The 16,332-nt window shown below is 40.5% G+C and overlaps 1 long non-coding RNA gene across 2 annotated transcripts in view; it reads left to right on the forward strand.

Annotated features, from left to right (window-relative positions):
* Window positions 1-785: 785 nt before the first annotated feature.
* Window positions 786-16,332, forward strand: part of LOC144605851 (uncharacterized) — a 79,274-nt gene continuing 63,727 nt past the window's right edge. The window contains exons 1-2 of one of the 2 annotated variants that reach the window (XR_013548895.1): window positions 786-912; window positions 3,344-3,452. This is a non-coding gene — a long non-coding RNA (uncharacterized LOC144605851). Of the gene's footprint in view, window positions 913-1,098; window positions 1,167-3,343; window positions 3,453-16,332 lie in introns of those variants that run through there. The other variant, XR_013548894.1, reaches the window with a different exon arrangement.

Below are 16,332 nucleotides of genomic sequence, written 5' to 3' on the forward strand. Positions count from 1 at the left end.
TTATAAAAAGAAGGTGTCGGAAACTCTAACGTACAGTGAGCATCACTACTTCAGCCGTGTGAATATGTCAACATCATTATGGGAGGGTGGGTGTGTGTGTGTGTGTGGGGGGGGGGGGGGGGGGGGTAATGGAGAGGGCCATAACCAATGGGAGTGCCTTGTGCCGCCCCAGGTGCCCTGTACTCGCCACCGAGTACCAGGAAATCGACAAGAAATCATTTGTGTGTTCACAGGCAATCCCGGCTCAGAGACAGACTCCAAAAGCTGGAGTAAATCAGCGGGTCAACCGGCCCCTTGCTTCGGAAACATCACCGCTCCCTCCACACCAATCTGCCGCCTACAAATGCCTACTTGGGCCATTACCATTTTATTTATATTCAACATTGGGTTTTTTTTTAAATATATTTTTTTTCTGCCGCTTCATCCTCTTCCCCCGGGCCTGTGCGGCAGAGAGCGATCTATGCACTTCAGTGTGCTTTAACAAAAGCAAGCAAGGCCGCAGTGCTTAGATTTTATTTATTTATTGGCCACGCTTTCAAACAACAACAAAAAGCCTCATTTAACGAGGTGATTTAATTATCAGGACATGGCGCCTAATGGGCTGCACTTGCTAAAAGACCAAGGGCTCTCTCTCTCTCTCTCTCTCTCTCTCTCTCTCTCCCTCTCTCTTTCTTTCGCTCTCTCGGAGTGCTGCTGCTGCTGCAAAAAAAGATATTGTAACTGCTAAGCAATCCCATCGGCTAACCGCGCGGAGATAGGAGCGGAACATCTAAAGTGATTAGCTCTTGCAACATTGCATTTTGGACGCACATGTTTAAGGGCGCTCGGCGCCAGCTCGCTGACGTCGAGTTGTAACTACCGTCGCGTATCACTTTTCGCTTTAAAATCCCCCAAATATCGCCTCCCTAATCTGTGAGTATACCCTGACGATTAGCTCGCTCTGACCGCCAACATCCTCCGCCGTTGTAGCCAGCGATCGAACGTCGTTTTATTTGCTTCCCGGATCTGTTTTGCTCTCTCTCTCTCTCTCTCTCTCCCTCCCTCCCTCTCTCTCTCCGCTTCTGTGGTGTTGTGAGCCCTTTGGCTCCTTCCTTCTGCCGCGGATGTCTAAGGCACGGCACTTGTCTGACCTGTGGAGAATTGGATGCCGTCAGGGTCTCTTCAAGGCGAGTTCCCCTGAACCTATCTATGGCGTGCGCATTGTTGTTTGACATCTTGACAAAGAGAGGTTTCTGCTCGGATCTCTGCTTTCTTTTAACTTATAATCACCGTTTTAAACATTCCACATAACAGTTTCATGGCCAAAATCAAAAGAGATCGGATCGTGTTGGGGATGTAGTCTTTACAAATTGATGATTATTTCTAGAATATTGTGTTGGAAGTGAGTCAGTCGAAGTTATAAATATTTATGAAATATGCGTTATAATGTAACGTTTTAAAACGTTTGCTCTAACTTCCGCCAATTATGGCTGACCTCCCAGTCTGAGCACTCTGGAGACTCGTATTATGAAGCGTTAGGGTGGACTAATCTCGGATCAAAAGCAGGAAGGTGCGAACTCCCTTTGTCTCTCCTCGCCCGACTCATTCACCCTCCTGTGTGTGATAAATCTACACTGGCGCCAACTACGTATTGGATGATTAATTTGCAAGCAAACAAAAGGGAATTGATGGCTAGCCATCTTAGTTAAACATTCGCCAATACCGCAAGCTACTTGTTAGCCGTCAGAGCTTTAAACGTAGTAAGTGCACTGATGTGAAAATTAAAATGGGCTTTGAAAGCATTTACGCCAGCACCGAACGGCTCTGAAGTGGCTGGTCAACCAGACACCTCACATCATTAACTATAGGCAGACAGAGCTATAGCCCGAAATGATACAGAGGTTTGTTGATTACTGTTTATCTGGCAGAGCGGTCACGTTTACATTGGCAAGTTTCTTGTAAATATTCTGTTGGTGTGTGTGAGGTCCAGCTAGTGCCGATGACATGCTTATTCCTTCCGAAACTTTTCAGTCCATTCGCGACCCATTCCAATCGAACCGAACGTGTTACCAAATAAGTTTACACTGCGGCGCCTTTTGTGATTCTGCTGACGGCCGTTTGTAATGAACTGACCGCTATTGTGATCCTGGATCAATGCAGGTGCGAGAATACTCTAGCGGGTGGCGACAATCCAAATATTAAAATAAAGGCCAATTCACACCAGTAAAAACAACTTAGTTTTAGCATCCGCGTAATTATTGCAAAGTTCATATTAAACCGATGACCCGCCAAATTATAGATGTGTATGTAATCAACGTGTATACGCTGGAAGTCTGAGAAATTGTGTTGCAAGGCAGCAAAAAAAGATGTAATCAGCACACTTGTTTATACTACATTGGGACGTCTGTCAGTAATAATTTATTGTAGATATTCTCTACCGGTTGTCCTTTGAAAGAACTATTTTTTCATACACGTACTTCATGCCCTGCTTTTAACTAAAGGCAACAGTAATGGCTGTTACAACACATTGGAGCGGCATCTGCCGTATTGCATAATAAATGGCAGTTTACATGCAGCTCGGAGTTGGCCTTCATCTTTGAACATTTTTATTGTTGCCGACAATACTTTCTGTCTTCAGCCTGTTAATCTGGTTGTCTTTTTCATGCTCCCACTGCCCTCCTTACTACCACTCGCCATTTACTGCACTTTTCCCCTTCCCCTTATCAATTCATCGTCCAAGTGACCCCACATCTCCCCTGCTGATCGTTTAACCCGTGTGTGTCCTTCCCCGACGACGAAACGCACCGCCGTGGCTTCCTGGTTCTTTCCAACACAGTTATGATAAAGTTCGTGAACTTAATTTCTAACTTCTGCGAGCAGAAGTTCTCCTCGGGATCATCATTAAAAAAGAAACGACGCTCGACCCGAGCTGGCTGTTCCCTTGACAGCCACTTCAATTATCGATCAACCAATTTAGTGGCAAGGCACGAATTTTGTCCCAATCGTCAACAGTTGTCTCACGTTGCAGACTGCATTATTTTGGGGCTATAGACGGACGTTGGCGCCAGCTGGTTTAAGCCTTTCACAAACCGTGTGATCATCCGTTTGTCAATTTTCATTTAGGAACATGTTTTCTGGCGAAATATCTAAGTAGCCTTTGGATAATGACCAACGTCCTTTTATCTAAGCATTACAGTTCTAATTACGTTTTAAACCAAATAATGATTTGGACATTGTGATGTGATCTCAGTTGAAATTTTTTTTTTCTTGTGGAGAAATTAAACTAATTGGAGTTTCCGTGCGTAACTTATTCTAGGTAACTAACTACTGTATCAATGCTTTCTTTGTGTGCTTTTTGCTACAGAAACGCTGTGCAAAGAAAGGGATGATACATTAAGAACTGCCGGCAACATTTTTGCTGATGCCTTTCTCGTAGATCGAGTATGACAAGACCTACCACTTTAAACAGCAAGGTGACTTTCTATCTCATTTTACCATCAAATTGTGTTTTATAATCGCACCAATCAGCTTGTGTTGAAATTCTTAGATTGATTTTTCGAAGGTAAGTGGTGACAGAACTCACACAAGCACACATATGCAGTGAACTTATAAAGTAATCTTTTGCGGTGTTTTCGTGATGCGGTAGAGATTGAAACAAACCTTCTCTGATAAGTATTTCGTAATATAGTTACTTGCACGGGGCAGCTCAGAGGTACACATGGCCTTGCAGGTTTGGAACTGACAGCAATTATTGGTGATTGTTTTTAACTAAGCAAATTTTAAGCAGATGTTTTACATGCTATAGGGATCAATAGATGTATTTTTTTCAACCGAGTCATCTTACAGCAAAAGGGCGTAATAAGTGCAGACAGAGTAACTGGTGTTTGGTGTGGGTTTACCAGCAATAATTTATGTGATTGGTAAATAGTTAACTTATTTTTTCATTTTTTACCTCAGTATGTATTTGCAGTTTTGTTTTCCGATAGCACGCTTTGTAATTGCATATTACTTTGTGGAGTTTGCCTCTGATTTCAGTTCCACCAAACCTTGTACATGTTTGTCTGTTCACTGAATCACCCTGCCTGACACTTGCAACCGTTCTCAGCAGCTTCTCACAGAAGCTTCGGCAATTAAACCTTGCGAATGTTGAAATATTATCTCCTTCTGACTATTGCATGTCTGGAAATGTAAGCAACCCATCTAATGGAGTTGATGCAAAAGCAAGGAGCCCCATATCCAAAATGTGTGCACTGGATCTTATCCTGTGTAAGAAAAAAATCAAATCTATTTTATTCCAAGTACTCATAAGGTCTCTTGGCATATACTAAGATCAAGATCATGTTATTTAAACTTGATGCCCTGATAATAAGCAAGTATGATACCTTAATCAAACCTACCCTCTCTGTTCAACTGGTGAAGAAAATTAGCAACAAGGTATCAACCCTGATAAATATTATTATTTATCCTAAAAATGTAAGGAATAATAGCTCAAGTAAAGTTATTGAGGCAAGCTCATCTTGCAAGTGCCTCGTATCTGTGTCAATTTCTTATACAATCGAATATGAGCTTGATTAAAGAAAGAATCACTGGTTCCCCTCTAGTATTAATGCCCTTCTTCAAGGAAGTAAGTTCATCTTACTTTCCAACATATAATGTAAATAACATATCATCTTGTAAACATTTGTCAACAGCAAGATGAAGAATGATATTCAGATATTTCTGAACATATCCATGCACCAGAAAGCTTGCAATGGGACTCGTTACATGTCTCATTCAAATGCTTGCACTGGACAGGTAGCATTGTTCACTATTTTGACATCTGTGGTAACACCTGCATTGCCACTAGTATTCTTCGTAGGAAGCTTTGCTGCAAAAAGTCTGACATTTATTTAAGAAATGGCAATGGCAATGAAAGGTGAAACCACTCATTTGCTTTAATCTCATGTAAGGTGATTTTCTAACTGTATTTAGTTGGATAATATATATATCAACAGTGAAAATATATCTTACCCTCTCTCTCTCTCTCTCTCTCTCTCTCTCTCTCTCTCTCTCTCTCTCTCTCTCTCTCTCTCTCTCTCTCTCTCTCTCTCTCTCTCTCTCTCTCTCTCTCTCTCTCTCTCTCTCTCTCCTCTCTCTCTCTCTCTCTCTCTCTCTCTCTGTCTCTCTCTCTCTCTCTGTCTCTCTCTCTCTTCCCCCCCACTCTCTCTCTCTCCCTCTCTCCCTCCCTGTCTCTCTACACTTACCTCTGTCCATTTATTTACAATGTTGTGATATGTGTTGAGCCTCTATGTGTTCCAAGCACATAAGGGAATAAACTGCTTCTACCAGTGTGACATCGTTTGACATTGCTGTAATTGTTGGAATGCCTGTTGGTGCAACTGAGGTAGAATTAATGATAATTAATTAGAGGCAAAACCAACAAAATAAAAACGTACTTCAGATATTTTTTAAGTAAAAGATTTTTGGCGCATCCTTTATTAATCCTCTGCACATCATCAATTAATAATTCTTGTATTTATGATACAGTAAATGGCTAAGAACATGCAACACGTATCAAAGATTTTTAAATAAATATATATGTTAATTAATTCGGAACAGTTTATTGAAGTCAGATAGCATAAATACACAAGATAGACACAGAATGCTGGATTTCCTTTTGTCTACCGTAATTTGAAGACAAATATGACTGAATAATTGGATAGCATCAAATAGTGCAGGTTGTGTTTAATTTGTTTGGATAAATATTACCCAATTTTACTTTTTATGGAGTGAATGAGCAAATAAACCTACTAATATTACAATCTGCAAATTTGAAGCATTCCTCCTTATTACCTTGAGTATTTAAACATGAATTTTATTATGGGATTATAGTGCCTTTAAATATCAACAAGTAGGGAAATACATGGATTTTCAGAATCCACAAATAATATATCAGGTTTAATAAATATGTGATAATAATAAATAAGAAAATGCTTGGGAATATTTGAACAACTTGTGAAATGAGTCAATTTGTCTTGCACAGAGAGATTTGGAGTATTTAAGATATATTTTGACCAGTTGTGACCAGAGGTGATATCTGGCTCTGCCCTGACTTGAGCTGCCTGGATAATTGATGCATTTTTTTTCCTTGCACCTGATAGGCATTTTGTTCCGTTTTACACCGCCCGTTTACCGAGTAAAGCCTCCATTCGCCAATTTCAATAATATCATCAGATGATTGCAAAGATTAAAATAAATCTAAGAAAATGACTAAACAGCCAGGATCAGTGCAGTCCACTCCTGATTGTTTACATTTTGACACCACCTCTCTCTGTTCATATCATAAGTACTGACGTTGGGAGTATATTGCAGCGCTTGCACCGAGCGAGAGGAGAGTGTATCACAACATTATCAGTTGCTACTTCAATGCCGTTTGTCAGTTAGCACAAATTGAGCTGAAATATACTGCTAACATGATTTGGCCGCGCTGTGTACCCGGTGTACCCACTAACCACGGAGAAAGGCAGGACACAAATAGGGCGGTAATTCATGTGCTTTAATTTAAGTAAACATGCGAATATGATCTAAACGAGCTTTTAACTACAATCTCCCGCTCACAATGCAAGTAGGCAAGAGGGTGTCTCGCGTAAGCAAGGGAAGGGGACATTGTATACCTTTTACTGACCATTAACTCCTAATTCCCAGAACGAATTAGCGCGCGTGCTGAATATATTAACACCATTTAAAGACGGTGCTAACTTTAACAGTGACCTACTGAAGCATCTGTATTGTGCGAAATGTTGAAGTGTTGAATGCAGTGGGGGAGAGGGAAAAGGAGAGACGAGTTCACTGATGAGGTTAGGGCGAATTTCTAACTGCTATCATGGATAACTTTGTGAAATCGGGAAGACTGGACATATTGGACGAGGCCTTTGCCGGAATTCACACGCCCAAAACCCACGAAGATTACACGTTCTGCTTCCCTTTTCAGCACTGACCGTCAATATCTTTCTTTACGCAAATTGCCTAAAACAAGGTGATCGGTGTTTGCAGCAGGGCGTGTTGTTGGGGTTTATTAAACACAGATGATGCTCCTGTTTTTAAAACATACGGAAAAGATTTACAATTCCCATAATTGCAATGCACTTAAGTCCATCATCACTCGGCAGGTGTAAATATAGGTCGTTTAGATGTGTGACATATATAACTGCACACTTCTGTGTGTAGTGTACCAGGTCGTGGTGTGTTGCTGGAAAAAAAACACCTCGAGTCGAGTTTGCACGACTAAAATAGTTGTAGCCAGTGAGAACAAAAGCATGTCGCCGCCATATTAGGAAAGGTTAAGAATGGGGTTTTTTTTCTGGTTGAAAGGAATGCAAATATTAACCGGGAAGTCCTAAAATGACGTATTGGAACTATTTCTACTGATTCGGTGATTTTAAACAATATATTGAAATAATCTCTCAGGTACAAATTATTGGTAAACGGGAGTATGCTTGCTTGGGTAAATTGGGGGGGGGGGGGTCGCTTTAAATCTCCTGATGCAAATAACAACTCTAAAATATCCTGTGATACCCTTCTAGCCACGGCGTAGGCCAAATTGCTCCCTTGAGAAATATCAGCCGCCTATCGCTTGATGGCGCTGTCTTGAAGTTTCCTGTTTTCTCAACACAGGCGTAAGGTAGATTTACTTCTACGCTCTGACTTAAACAACCATTCCTGCCATTAGTCTGAAAAAAAAAACTTATATCCGATCGGTATAATATTGGATTTAAAAAAAAAGTATTTGCAAAATATCCAATTTTTTTACCCAATTTTGTCAATTAAACTGGAGCGAGAGAAAAATAAACCCCCAAATCAGCACTTTCATCTAGCTACTGTCCACAGTGTGCACTATCCGTGTCAGGCTTGTTCTACGTACGGGTTCTCGTTTAATGCAAGGGCTCATTCTGTACAAAAAAAAAGTTCACCCGAAGTTCACTTTCTATGTTGTAGGTTCGCCTTTCGCCAGTGTGACAATAATTTCCATGGGGCTATTTTGGTTGCACCGATGATATATGAGCGTCAATCAAACTGATTAATTATATTTTTGTAACAGTTTCAATTGAAATGTTTAAAGTAGAGGCTGGCGGCTTCAACACCTCAAATTATAGCATTGTAATTAAACCTTCCATGGTTTTCGTAGCTTGGAATCCTGACCGGCAACAGTTTCAAAGTGAAGTCTTAAATCCCACTATTAGTGAAGTCAGGCTACTGACTAGCGGCTACTGACTAGTACACGGTCATTTATTTAGTCCTGACGTGCTGGCTTTTTTTGTTTGGTAGATTTCTTGTGCATTAGAAGCAAAACTGATCGAATAGCCTCCGTAATGTCATTTTCGTCGGGTTAGCCTTAATCAATTCAAAGGTCGTCCGCTCTCAATCTAAAGTCAGGGCAGTCTGGAAAATCTATTTTACAACGTTAGACAGGCCCGATTGTTGAAAGGATAAAATAGAGAAAAAAAACACTGTCTCAATTTCCCCAGTGGTGCTTTTCTATAACTGTAACCTCGCCACGAAAAATGATTTTGAAACAAATTGTGTTGTTTCATTCCTCCTACATACAGATTTAGCTACCAGCCTCCTGTTAATTAGAAGAACATACGACATTCAAGGCAAAGCTGAGTTTGAAGCGTGTTCGACTGTATATTTGTGCTAATTAAATGCGTTGGTATTGTGGCTCATAAGGCAAATGTAACATAAATAATATTTTATACTCGTATGGTCGAATCTAAATTATCTCCGTGTTAATTAGATTTGCTTCAAATTAAAATTGTTTGCCTGTACCGGATATTATCCGAATGGCAAATTACTCTGCAGTGCTGTATTTTGACCTACCCAGCAAACAACCACGACATTGCTTTAAACTTTGAGCCCAGACACGAATCCTATTATCAACGCTTCAAGTTAAAGACCGAGGCAGTGGGGGGAAAGCAAATCTCTTTACGGCCTTCTGCGCGAAGAAGAAATGCCTTAATAAGATCAATATAGAGAGGGAGCCAAAATCTCAACAAAGGTTTACTGGAAGTCTAACGACCTCTGACATACATTGCAAATTAATTGGAGACTATATGAGAAAAGGTGGGATTCCAGTTAATTAGTATAAAATGAATAAAATTGAACATTATATGATTTGTCTCCGAGTACCGCTTTGTTAGTGCGGATTTGGGGATCAGCTTTTGTACAGAACAAATTGGATGTGAGTAGCGTGGTGCACTGTTACACTGTCGTTTTGTACATTGGCGACAGCTTCAATCTCGGGAAAAGGTAAAGGGATCTGGGCGATCACGGCCCTCATTATCTCATGTCTGAGCACATCTTTGAGAACGATTCATAATCAACATCGGCACTCTCAACGCTTGCACTCGTGGTTAAGGTTTTCTTTCAGAGCAAAGTAACTTGATTAAAATAAAGACTTTTTTTTTGCAGTTCAACTTGAATTTCTTTTAACCTTTTTTTTCGCCAACTACTCATTTCTAGAGCGTAAAGATATACATATTTTCCCCAACGGTTTTATGCAGTGGACTTGTAGGGATCTTGTGCCCTGATACATGTGCGTTGTTTGTATCAGAGATGTAATTAGACTCTTGTTTGTAATCCAACATTAGCCAAGGTCTGGTGCAACGTTCCATGCTTTGCTGATCACAATGTATTATGGCTAAGGTGTGACCTATTTCAGATAAATGCACGTGAGACGGCCAGCTCCACGGGGATGGATGGGGGGGGGGGGGGGGGGGGAGGGGGGGGGGATAATTTGGGGAAGGGTGGCGTGTTTGAGGACGGGTGAGGGTGGGTGGGGGGGGGGGGGAGGGTGAATCGATGGTGAAGAGGGGAGAAGAGGCCCATAAGGTAACAACAATAGTTGAGAATCTAATAACGAGAGTGATAAATGTTAGAGACATATAACTTTCTATATATTCACAAAATGCTGGAGTAACTCACCAGGTCAGGCAGCATCTCGGGAGAGAAGGAATGGGTGACGTTTCGGGTCGAGACCCTTCTTCGAAGTATACCAGCATCTGCAGTTATTTTCTTATATAACTTTCTATAAATAGACGTTGTCCTAACCACAGAATATAACTCGGGACATTATTATGAAAGTTACTTTGTGTAACAAACTGCCCCAATACTGAACTATCTCAGATGTAAAAAAACCAAAAGAAGACAGAAAATAAAGTTAAAATAATTTAATAATAAAATAATAATTTATTTAGGAAAATCATTACTTTTAAAGCCACGTTTTTAATTCAAGCTAAATAATCAAATAAAAGGCATCAGAAAACATTAAACATTTTAGTATTTTCTAGTTGGAAAATGGTGTACAGATGAAAAAAGGAAATCATTTTGGATAGCAGCCTTGAAAAAGCGCATTAACTCCAAATAAAGTTAACATTTGGATTCTGTAAAGTGAGTACTTGAATTCCCCGAAATGTTATTTACTTTTTATTCTGCAAAAAAAACCACTGATGAATTCCATGTCTGTAAAGAACAACAAGAATCTATCCAACGCTGTATTAGCAAGAAGGAAAACAATGAGTTTTACTATTGGTCGTTAATGTGTCATTCCAGGTTAAAGCGGGTGATCGGTTGCACAGGTAACCGGTCCTAGGTGCAGCCGGGCCGCAATCATCAACGCTGCCTTTCGCATGGAGACAGGCTTTACTATCACCATGTGGAGTGCTTCTCGTGATTAACGTGTTAAAAATGTAGTCGTTTCGCTCCCAGTAATAAATGAGATTAGCTTCAGGTAAGGAAGGACCCAGGTTGGAAATGTGGAATGTCAGCTAGATTTACACCTGTCCGATGGCTCGAATTGACAGCACTATTGCCTACAGAGATGACCACTGGTGCCAGTCTGTCTGGGACTCATCAGCCTTACTTTGTAAGTTTAAATGGACGAGATGATCAAAACAACCTAATGACACGCGTATCGTTTTATCACCAGGAACTAAATCAACGAAAGAAACTAATATTTATGTTTAAATGCGTGCCATAATTGTGTGTTTTTTTTACCATAGTTCGTGAATGCTGAAGGGATGTAGCTAAATCATTATTACCAGTGAGCGGGCGTTTGTTTCGACAACATCAATAGTGATCTATGTTAAAGCTACCCCAAACAAATAACTCGTACACAATCACCCCAAAGCTCAGATCATTGGACAGTTCAGTGACAGATATTAACCAGACGCCAAAGGAATCCTGTTCAACTGCAGATCGAAAGGGTCGCATCTGCTGTGAGCAGTGCACGCAAGGGCTATTACCATCCCGCAAGGCTGCTGAAAACATTCATCATATTGGTCAGAGTGGAGCCAGGCCACTCAGCCACCGTATTCACACACAGGTAGCCTAATGATTCCATTAGAGGCGAGACCAGACCGTTCCGGATCAGTGAGCACATGAGGGGCTAGAGAAACTAATGTGCCACTGTCACCGTCGTTTAAGAAATTCAAGAGAACAGTTTAAGAAATTCAGAGAACAACACCCGACATTACACCATAAGTCTTCAGCAAACATTCATGACTTGTCTTTTGACCAGCGCGAGTAGCCATAATCTCATAAAACGCTTTATATTTATTTAACTGCTTTACACCTTTTGAAACGTTCCCGTCAAATATTTACCAAGACACTCAAATTCGAAGGACAGCTTGCTTTTCCACGAGAACGCACTGAATGATTTAGTTTCAAAGCTATTTTTCAACAATGATGTGTCCTCGTAAATATCTGATCGTTTGAGAAATGTGTTCCCCGAAACCCATTTCCAAGTACTCCCTTCTGCCCTTCCATTCTGACCAAACTCTGCTCACCACTTTCACCAAAGAAAGCAATTCGCTTTGGAATTTGCAGCGATAAAGATATCTTTCCTCTCATCCTAGGAAAGGCTGCTCTATTTTCTCTGATAATGTCACTAGGCTGATCCACCTATACATTCAATACAAATCAATATTTATACTCACACGACGTCACTGTTTCATACCAACTTAAAGGCTTAAACAGAACAACCAGCAATCTACCGGCTGACCGTAAACTAGTAAATACAAGTTAGTCAGCTTTTAAAGACTGATAGTCCAGTAAAAAAAAAAACAAATGCGTATTTTACTTTGTTCATGAAAGGGGGCTTAATTTATTTTTATATTATAGATTATTAATAAAAATCAGGCTACAATGTGTTAATGATGAATTCAGCTTTAAAAAACTACCTTTCGAGGTTCTATGACAAAGGAATGGAAGGTTTATAAATCACGTCTCTTGGATAAATTGCACGTATATATGTGTATATCTGTGCGTGTGTTTGTATGGTGAATGGGGGCGAGCGGAAAAGAGGCAACTGCTATAAACCAGCGACATATATTTTTGTGGTAAATATCCACTATATCAAACATGCCCACAAAAAGTACGGCAAAGTTTATCGCTAGAAAACCATAGGAAACGTAATTTATAAGTAATAGATATCTCGATCGGGAATTTCGACGGTTTTATTTCTAATTTGTGTCCCTCCAATGGAGAAAATAATCATCAGCCTCCAGTTATTATTTAGCTTTGGTTGAAATATTAATGCTGTTACAATGGAGAAAACAGTATTTTCAGCTTATTGCATATCGATGGAACAATTACCAATGTTTGCATAACCGTTGAATGTGATACTGGGCCAGCAACGCTGTGCTTTTGAAATAAATAATAGAGAATACTCCAATGCCAAGATTGGATGTGGCAAATATCAAAGCAGAGCGGACATTGTATTGCACACGATGTCGTTACCAAGCCACATCAAAGGGCTAAATCATGTGGACAAACGTTGGCAAAAGCAACTAAGTATTCGCAACATTCAAGCGTGGAATTTTAAGCGAGGTGTTGATAATAGATTCTTAAAAAGTAGAAAAAGCCATTAGTAAATTGCCATTTTATTAAACTGATGTAAAGAAACCCAGATAGCCTTGTAGTGGTGTTGCTTTGATTTCAAAGAATTAACACGTTTCCACCTACTGGTCAACCACAAAGGTAATTTATTGATATTAACTTCTTAGCACCATTTTGACTTCAAAACATTCACTTCTAACATGTTTCTGGTTCTGCAGAAATTACATAAAAAGGAGCTTTAAAGAGAAACGCTACTGTCCGGTAAACTTCCTCTTGTATCCCGTAATCAAGATCTATAACACACACACACACACACTCACACACACACACACACACACACACACACACACACACACACGCAAACACGCACTAACGCACACACACGAGAACGTGAAAGTACTTGACTATAGTAACATCATGTATCACAAAATGCTGGAGTAACTCAGCGGGTCAGGCAGCATCTCAGGAGAGAAGGAATGGGTGACGTTTCGGGGTCGAGACCCTTCTTCAGACTGAAGAACGCCACCCATTCACTCTCTCCTGAGATGCTGCCTGACCCGCTGAGTTACTCCAGCATTTTGTGATACCTTCGATTTGTACCAGCACCTGCAGTTATTTTCCTGCACACACAGTCACATTCATGGCTTCTTCACAGATATGCTGCAGCCTGTGAACTGTGTTCCTTGAGAACAACAATGATATAACCGACCAGCTTCATTTATATATATTGCAAGTGCAGCATTTGAGAATTCACTGTCTTCCCTGCCCCACGCCTCACCCCAAGCCAATTAGAAGGACAGGTCTTATTTGCAAAATGATTCCTTATTGCAGTCACCCTCACATTGAGAGTAAACCTGTGACTAGAATACCATTCATTATCATTCTTTGGGTTAAATCAGGGCTGCATATAAGTATAAGCATCTATCCAACTGTACAAAAGTTGTTCGGGCCCTCCAAAGAGGTTGCTACTGTTAAGCTATTAATTCATAAATATACTCTCAAACCATTTTTAGAAAAATCGCTATTTAGAATGGTATAGCTGTCAAAAAGAGATGGGTGCATTTTCTGCTAAATAATTTAGAATATCACGTTTTTATCAGGAATACAGACCTCGTTTTGGTCTTTGTGAAATTGCATAGTTTAATCGAAAGGAATCTGCATTTTTGCACCTCGCAGTTCTACCTCATAAGGATTTTTACATCTTAACCAAAATAGTTTAACGAAATAACTAACATGGTATGACATCACCTAAGTGCTTCTGCAGATCGATACGTTAATAAATTGAAACTTGCAAATCAACTGCTGTATTTTTAACGTCAAATGCTGCATTTTGCTCAAGTGTTTGATGCTTCAAGTAACATCAGAGCGTTATCTTCATTCGCCGCTAATGTTTAGGAGTGTAGCAAGGAACTGCAGATGCTGGTTTATACCGAAGATAGACACGGAATGCTGAGTAACTCAGTGGGCAGGCAGCATCTCTGGAGAGAAGGAATGGTGACGTTTCGGGTCACATCGTTACTTTTTTGCATATCTTTAATTCATTTCGTCTATATCTCTCTACATTGCTATCTATATCTCTCGGTTCTCTTTCCCCTGACTCTCAGTCTGAAGCAGGGTCTCGACCCGAAACGTCGCCCATTCCTTCCTTCCAGAGATGCCGCCTGTCCCGCTGAGTTACTCCAGCATTTATGTCTATCTTCGCCGCTAATGCTTATTTTAGGTTTGTTTTGTTAAGTATTCTGAGGAGCGTACTGGCATTTTGCGTACAAAGAAATAGCGGGGATTCTTTATTCAGTACAAACCTTTATTTGAGGATGGTCATTTCAAATGCTGGTGATATTGGTTTACTGAAAATAGACAACTGCGGATATGTTGCTATATTTTTGTGCTGCCGTCTAGTCATGGCAAACTCCGCCCTTCCAGTCTGCCACATGGCACCTTGTCACCCCACCCACTCCTCCCCTTCCCCCTCCCCCACTGGGGGAGCTGAAGAGAGACACGCCCCCAAGATAAAGAAACGCAACATGCAAGGGAATGCACGCTTCACATCCATCCCACTAGATAAAGTGACTTTTTGTGCTGACGAATATGTGGGAGGGACAAGCAAGGCACACGAGTCTCGACAGAGTGGAACATGATAAGGCAATTTCAACAGAACAAATTAAAATCCGCCGTTTAATCCAAAACTTATTAACTAGTCCAATCTATTGAACGCCCTTATTTGAAGACCAACGTCGAGGGCCAAGGTTTTATTTTTGTGCGTAAAAAGCTCAAATCCGTAAAGAAGCATAATAAGTCCTACACGTTATTGCGAGTGGACATTGTTAGAACGAACCTTTGATGTTTTATGTTCAGTGAGGAGTAACATCTTCAAAATCCTGGCATTATTAAATCTTTACACATCTGTTTCGTGGCCTTTTAAAAATCCTAAAACAGCCACACGTTACTCAAAGTTTCACTAAAATGGTTTAAACAACACAATCACTCAGGGGGTAGATTGTGAGAAATATTTCATTTTTGACCATTTAGTTTTGTTTCTTGTATTTATCAGAGTCTAAGCCTCTTGATTTTGAAATTGACAGTGGAGGCATGATAATCGTTGTCTTGTACAAAGTTCAAAGTTACAAAGGCGCATTCAGTAGGCGCCCTATTTGGTAAGAGTCCTCGGTAGGCGGACCGGTAACTTTCAAGCTATGCACGTGACAACAAACAGTAAACCTCACGGTGTCGATGAACAAGTTAATCGAGTTAATCGAGGATAATTAGAACAGGGTTCTAAAAGTTTTAAAACCCCTTTAAAAAATAAAATATAGAATTAGAGAATGCAACTGGATGATAGTTGATGGAAGGGGGAAAGGGGAATCAGAGACTGCGAAACGAGTTACTACTGAAGGCGAACGTGAACGAATGAGAATGCACAGGCTAGCAACAGTCCACCAGAAGGAGATCATCAAATTTGAATTGATGTGAATCTTGGCCGCGAGAGAAACCTATAGCAGATTCTGTTCGGCTTGTCTCTTTCTGACGACCCGTCCCTTCAACGCACGTGGGTGCCCTGGAGTTTAGACGATACTTGAAATAAGATATATAATTAGAGAATGCAACTGAATGACAGTTGATGGAAGGGGAGAAGGGATAACTCTGGGGTCTGTTTTGAGTGGTTCCCATAAACATTGCTTCCAATTGAAACTAACAGAACCGCCATTCGGATTCCACACTTAACATCGTATTTCGAGTTGATATGATACATGGCTTTGACGGGTGGCTTCGGTCTTTGGTGCCCTGCGCTGCGTTCGTTGGCAGTGACCCCTCCCTAATTCGCATTTGGCTTTTGCGACGAGTTGCTATCCCATTACTCGCCATGTTTACTTTAACATATTTCAATTCAGCCCAATTTCTTCCACTCAGCAGCCAGGAATCTCTCAGAATAAAGCTGTTGAGAAAATGGCATGTAAAGTATGACTCGTTGGGATATATATT

The sequence above is a fragment of the Rhinoraja longicauda genome, chromosome 25 (assembly GCF_053455715.1).
Source record: "Rhinoraja longicauda isolate Sanriku21f chromosome 25, sRhiLon1.1, whole genome shotgun sequence".
Classification (NCBI taxonomy): domain Eukaryota; kingdom Metazoa; phylum Chordata; class Chondrichthyes; order Rajiformes; family Arhynchobatidae; genus Rhinoraja; species Rhinoraja longicauda.